Source organism: Lactuca serriola, chromosome 2 (assembly GCF_051521515.1).
Source record: "Lactuca serriola cultivar US96UC23 chromosome 2, Lser_US96UC23_V15, whole genome shotgun sequence".
NCBI classification, from domain to species: domain Eukaryota; kingdom Viridiplantae; phylum Streptophyta; class Magnoliopsida; order Asterales; family Asteraceae; genus Lactuca; species Lactuca serriola.
In genome coordinates, this window is record NC_136409.1 from 215798650 (window position 1) to 215804855 (window position 6206).

The following is a 6206-nucleotide window of genomic DNA, read 5'->3' on the forward strand; positions in this document are numbered from 1 at the left end:
ACCATGTTGTAATTTCAAAGTTACAGCCCAACCCAACCCAAATTTATACACAAACTTGTTTGTGCTAGCTGACTCTTGAATTTGAACTTCGAATGGAGACAAATACATGTCCATAACATAATCTATCTTATTCTTACTACCCTCCCTCTTTGTCAAATTTCATCATAATCAGGACTCTTCGTATTCAAAACACTACCAACTCATGCAGTATCATTATTTGTTTTGACTTGATGCATTAGTATTTAGTATTTAATAATACAAAAAAATCAATTTATTTCATCACTCTCAAAATAGCTGTTCTCTTTTAATATTAGCTATTTCCTTTGCAGTTGTAAGTCTTCACTTATTTTCAAATGAGGATAATAATAATCTATATATTTTCATTAACTTAAAAACTAATATTATACAACAGGTGTATTAAAATATAATAATCTATATATTTTCATTATTAGAGACAAGAAGACACTTTCAACCCCAAACTCATATGTTGTAATCCATGACGTCATTCAGCCCTCATATGAATCAGAATCACCCCCCATGTGATTGCCATATTATCATTATTATTATTAATTATTAATTAATAATTAATAATTAATATATGCACTCACACTCACACTCACGCAACACAAATGCTTACCTCCCAACGCATATACATTACATGTCCAGCTACACTGCATACCATACGTACAACACGTTCCTGTAACATCTTCCAACATAATAACATCACCTCAATAAAATCAAAACACCACTACACAATAAAATACATCATGACAAAAAACAAATTCCGCTAACAAATTGAATTTCATTAAATAATAACAAAACTACATGAACAATGATATTAAGCAGCCTATATTACTCTTTTTTTTTTTTTTTTTCTAATGAATTACCCACCAGTCCACAATCACAATGATTATTCTCATAAACACTTTTTTCCCAATTTCCCAATTTATTAGATATGACTATAAAAAGCCTAACCTGGATGCTTCATTTGTCAGTGTTCCAACATTCAGAAGCAGACATGGCCTGCTAATTGCAAAACACAGTAGAAATGTATGGTTTTACATATTATATATAATGATAATGATATAAACAAAAGTGAATTAAATAACAAAATCTATAAAAGTAGCATACTTTTTAAACTTAGCCCATGAGCCCATCAAGTCAGCAAGAGAAGCATCCATCCCGCATATGCTTGATCTTCATCTTCTTCTCTTTCTTTCTTCCATTGAAGGAAGTAAAAACACATGACATGGTTAGAAACTAAACAGGCTTCCAACAAGATAATGCAACCATAATCCTTCCTTTCCACCCTTGCAACATCCAATGACCATCTTCATCAATCCCAAAATCTCTATGGTAACGTGACCTTGCCCTTTCCATAGCCATCTTCAAGATTTCTTGATTTAATGGGAGTTGCCTGAATCCAGCTCTCATATTCCTAACCTGCCACTGTTTATAAGTTTCAGGTCTAGCAATCCTCTCACCACCTTCACAAGCAATCACATTCATGGCTTCTTGTCCCCATATCCCTTTCTCAATCAGCATCCTCTCAAGAACCTCACGCCCCACACTAGCCTCAATCATATCAAACAAAGAAGAGAAGAAAAACAAAGCTTCTCTGAATCTTGTTATAAAAAAGGGAGCATTGTAGGACCCATTCACCACCCCTTGTATAAACATATCCGGTTTCATTTTCCTAATCAAGTTCACAACTTTATTCCTTGGACTATCCACCATCACTGTCTCATCAAGAAGATATCTAAACCTATACGCACAATTCACAATTAGGGTTTCCTCGGTATCCAATTCAAGATCCTCGATTGTGATTGTTTCCCATTTTTGAGCTATAGCTTTGAATTTGAAAGGGACATTGAAAGTTTCTGCATAATTCGCTAGCCTGCGACCCGTTTCCTCGACCCGTTGTGAGGGTCGAAACCCGGGACACGGGAAGTCGATCCCGGTGATTCGAAGCTCAGGGGGCCCACCAGGTCTGGTTGAAAGACGTTGTATGAAGCAAGGCCATTGGAAGCCATAAAGAATGCCAAAATCAACTATATGAACCTTTTTTTTGTTTTGGGTAGTATGCAAGATTGTCTTGTTAGAGAAGAAATTTGAAATCTTTATGAAAGGGCAACAACTGAGGTACAAATGGTAAGCTTTCAACACATCTACAGCTGATGTTGGTCTGAAAAGGAGTGTTTTGTATATTTCAGTACCTGATCCAGCCATTCGTGCTTCAAGACCAATTGAGAAGTAATGAGCTAATCTTTGCATTCCATCACCTGTTGGTGATGAATTGTCTCTTATCTGTTTTAGTAGATCAACTGCACTTCTTTGGTCGTTTGCTGCAATAGCTTGTGCACAAAGGCTCAACAGTGTTCTCAAATCCACTACATCTTTTTTCACACCTTTTTTACCACGACCACCCTTTCCCCCATTACCCTTTTGTTGTATTCCATTCACCCCATTAGGGACAACATCACAATGAAGATGGTTTTTTCCTCCATTACAAAGTAGAACATCATCAAACATTTTGGACCTTACAGTTGGCTCTGTGTAAACTGCAGATTGCTTGGAAGTCCTCCCATCATCATCAACATCTTTAGGGTAAGGATTTTTCTTTCCTCTTGTTCTTTCTGGGATGGAATTGGTTTCCTGTTTATTCTCTGCTTTGATAACCAAATCATTAGCTTCTTCCTTGTTTTCATTGCTGAGAAGGAACCTACTCAATCCTCCAATATCTTTTTGAAACTGCAGATCAGATCTGCTACTGCCAAGTATATCAGAAACACTTTGGATACTCAGGGGCGAATCCGTAAAACTGTCGATGCCATTACTATTACAGCTTGATGAACAGTAAGATGATTGAGATCTGGATTGTGAATCAAGATTGATAGAAACATTTGGGACGAGAGGGGAATCGTAATCACTAACATCACAACTAAGACTACTTGTACCACTTATGAAAGAATTGTAGTCGGTTAAGGTAATCTCCTCCCTGCCATCATTATCATACAGAGGTACTGTAGGATGGGGACTACAGAAAGGAGGGTCGTTTACCATAAGAGCATCATAAAATGATTTCTCTGCAGCTTGAAGAGCAGCAGACTCGTGAAGCATGCAAGTCTTCTCCTCTATGTCTTCTTCCATCAGCATCTGGTTTATGTACTTGAAAACTACGTCACTAAGGTCAAAATCTTCATGAAGGTCCCCTTCATTGTTTGAGCTAGAAGAAGGACTGAATCTTCTAAGGCCCAGATCAGGCAACTCGGGAGTATGAGTAGTAGAATTTCGATCTAGAAATGTTTCGTTGAGACTCATGGCGTTAAGAAACTTCTGATCTGATAGAACTGTGGCAGATCCATTGAATTTGGCGGCGTTCAAGGTCGATAGCCGATAATCCGCTTTCCATAGCCCATCCATGACCATCTATCTATCTACCACAAAAAATGAAATCATTAATTAAATGTCATATCACCTAAACCCCTCAACATTCAACATTCAGATCATAAAGTTTATCAGCTTTAAAAGAGATAAATACCTATTATTCGTTAATTTATAGGATCATAAATAGTTGAAAATCGCTGGATTCTAGTATAAAAACAGAATTATTTGAGGTGATCCAGCAGCAGCTAAAAAGTAAACATATACTATAATTGAACTCCATTGATAAAAGAAAGAAAAAGGAAATCAAGAATTTTAAGTCAACAAGAAAGCCTTGAGTTGTGATATTCGAGAACAGAGCGCATAATTTGTCAAAAGCAAGCGTTAAACGGAACCGAATTATAAAACACGTTTCATAAAACCAAAAGGGTTATTGTAGAATCTAACAGCCAACATAATCATAGAAACATGTCCACGCAATCAATTGCATCCATGGATGAATGATGAACGTACCTGAGCAAAAACCCTAGGAAACAACGAGAAAGAGTCGTATAGAGAGAGGGTAAAAACTGACAAAGTGTGTAGAATATGAGGGAAGACTTGAGTTGAGGGTGTTGACAATTTTAAAGGGTGTTACAGGAAAATCTTGACCGCTCAATATTACCAAAGCAGATAGAGCTATTAATATGATATTCATATTCATATATTCATAAATGTTTTTCTATAAATATCTAAAATTTACAGTTGAGTTGAGTCTCCGAAACTCGTTAAAAGGTGACGATTAAATTCATATAATTTGGAAATTGTTAGAAAAAATCATTTGAAATTGAATATGATCGACTTTAAAGATATTATATAAACTCAGCTGATAATTATTATTTTTTTTTTTTATAAGAATTGTATCTTGAAGCCATGCAATTATGGTGACAAGAGACATGGAACATCATCGATTGCAATCGGACAATCCCCTTTTTATCTTATCTTATGTCCAAAGAGAAGAAGACGTAAACCAAATATAGCAATAAACCCGGTGTCAATAATTATCATGATTAATGGATTTTATTTTACTAGTGATCATGAGTCTCATATGTAACGGCGTGTAGTTTTTTCTTAATTTTTTTTCTAGATATTTAAAATGTATTTTGATTTCTGTTAAATGAATGGACAATGCTTTAAAAAGTCTATCTATTAATCATAATTCATAAATATTAGACCGTGTTTGAGGCATATAAATATGTTTAATGGTTATTAGTATTAATAATAGAATATCACACATGACATCAGAGTCTATTTATGGGATTTAGCCACCTTTGTTATTTGTTAATTTATATTTATAATTTATAATATACCATTAGTTTTACATTATATAACTAAATGTTTATTTATATCACGACTTATTAACAAATTCGTTATCCAACTTTATTTTTCACACTAAAATAATATAAAAATAACACAAATAATATGTTATCTCCGAGACTCCGATCGTAGGAATAGTTTCCTGATCTTTATTAAATAATTTTTTGCTTCTGACAATGATGATTCGCACTCGAATCTTATAATGATTTAAAGTATCCTGAGAAAAATATGATTGGATCTCAAGTTATTCTTTTAAAAGGAAGGTAGAGTGCTAAAATATTAAATGCAATCGATTGTCTCCAGAGTTATCTTAATTACGGCGTTACATGGTTATGGTTAGTTTATACTTTCTATCACCATTTTTTGTTATTTATAATTATTTATCTTCATACAAATTGTAAGATCTTGTATTGTATAGATTATTTAAAAATATATATATAAAACTATAAATGTTATATAAATATTATGCAATGATGACTAAATAAAAAAATCTATAAAAATAAAGTAAGTAATCTTAAATTTATAAAGATTCTCCCAAGGGAATTTTGAATTTTTAAGAAAAGTAAATCAACTATTAAATTTATAAGAAAAATGACATGAAAATAATTTAATTGAAAATAACTAAAAAAGAGATACACAAAATAAATGAGAATGAAACATATGACAAAAAAGATATTTATTAATATAAAATATAAATAAACATATTCAAGAAAAAAAAATCAAGCATTGTATCGTTAAGTCTTTTTTCTTATATAATAGATAAAAATTCTATTATTTTAGATACAAACTAGAAAAGTGTCCATGCTTCGCATGGAACGGAGGGGTCGTTGTTAAGTTTGTTAGTTATTATGAACTCCCGACTCTTACAGAACCAGTTTGCATACAACTTTTTTCGAAAACTTCTACGACAATTGTAATGGTAGAGTTGACCGGATAACCGATGATAAACACCATAGAAAATCTCTCACATTACACATTTTTCTTAAAAATCATTACATAAATAGCAATGTGCTTTAGTTTGGCTAATAATATGGGCAATGTAGTTGTCGTAGATTTTAAACTATGCCAAAAAGGTTTCACAAAACGAAAATACTTAAATATTTAGCAAGCGAAACTAAATTTAAAACATGACAAAAAAATTATTATAAAAATTAAAATAGAGAAATTAGAAGCCAAATGCAAACAAAGTATCCTAATAAACTTAGAGACAAAGAAAAGAATCTTAAACTCAGCCTGCAAACGCTCACTGCTTTGAAAGAGCTGCTTCCTTAATATTATCAGCCCCATCCTTCTGTATAAAAACAAACCAATCCAAATATCAAAACTGAAAAGATCTTTCATAATATAAAGATTTAAAATTGCATAATGTAAAAAAAATGTGTATTATACCAATATATCAGATGTCACACCTCCGAACCAGACGGCGGAAACGTTCGGAGGCGAGTGACTTCATTGTGCAGTATCAT

The 6206-nt window shown here is 33.1% G+C and overlaps 1 pseudogene across 8 annotated transcripts; it reads right to left on the reverse strand.

Annotated features, from left to right (window-relative positions):
• Positions 1-417: 417 nt before the first annotated feature.
• Positions 418-4046, reverse strand: LOC145088492 (scarecrow-like protein 9 pseudogene; annotated as a pseudogene). Of its 8 annotated transcripts, none has more exons than XR_013701154.1 (4): positions 3898-4046; positions 1132-3433; positions 976-1023; positions 418-697 (listed from the first exon to the last, which is right to left on the reverse strand). The product of XR_013701154.1 is annotated as a scarecrow-like protein 9 pseudogene, transcript variant X4 (transcript). The 8 variants fall into 8 exon arrangements; XR_013701156.1 differs by having other exon boundaries at positions 418-706; XR_013701157.1 differs by having other exon boundaries at positions 976-1026.
• Between the last annotated feature and the right edge of the window lie 2160 nt (positions 4047-6206).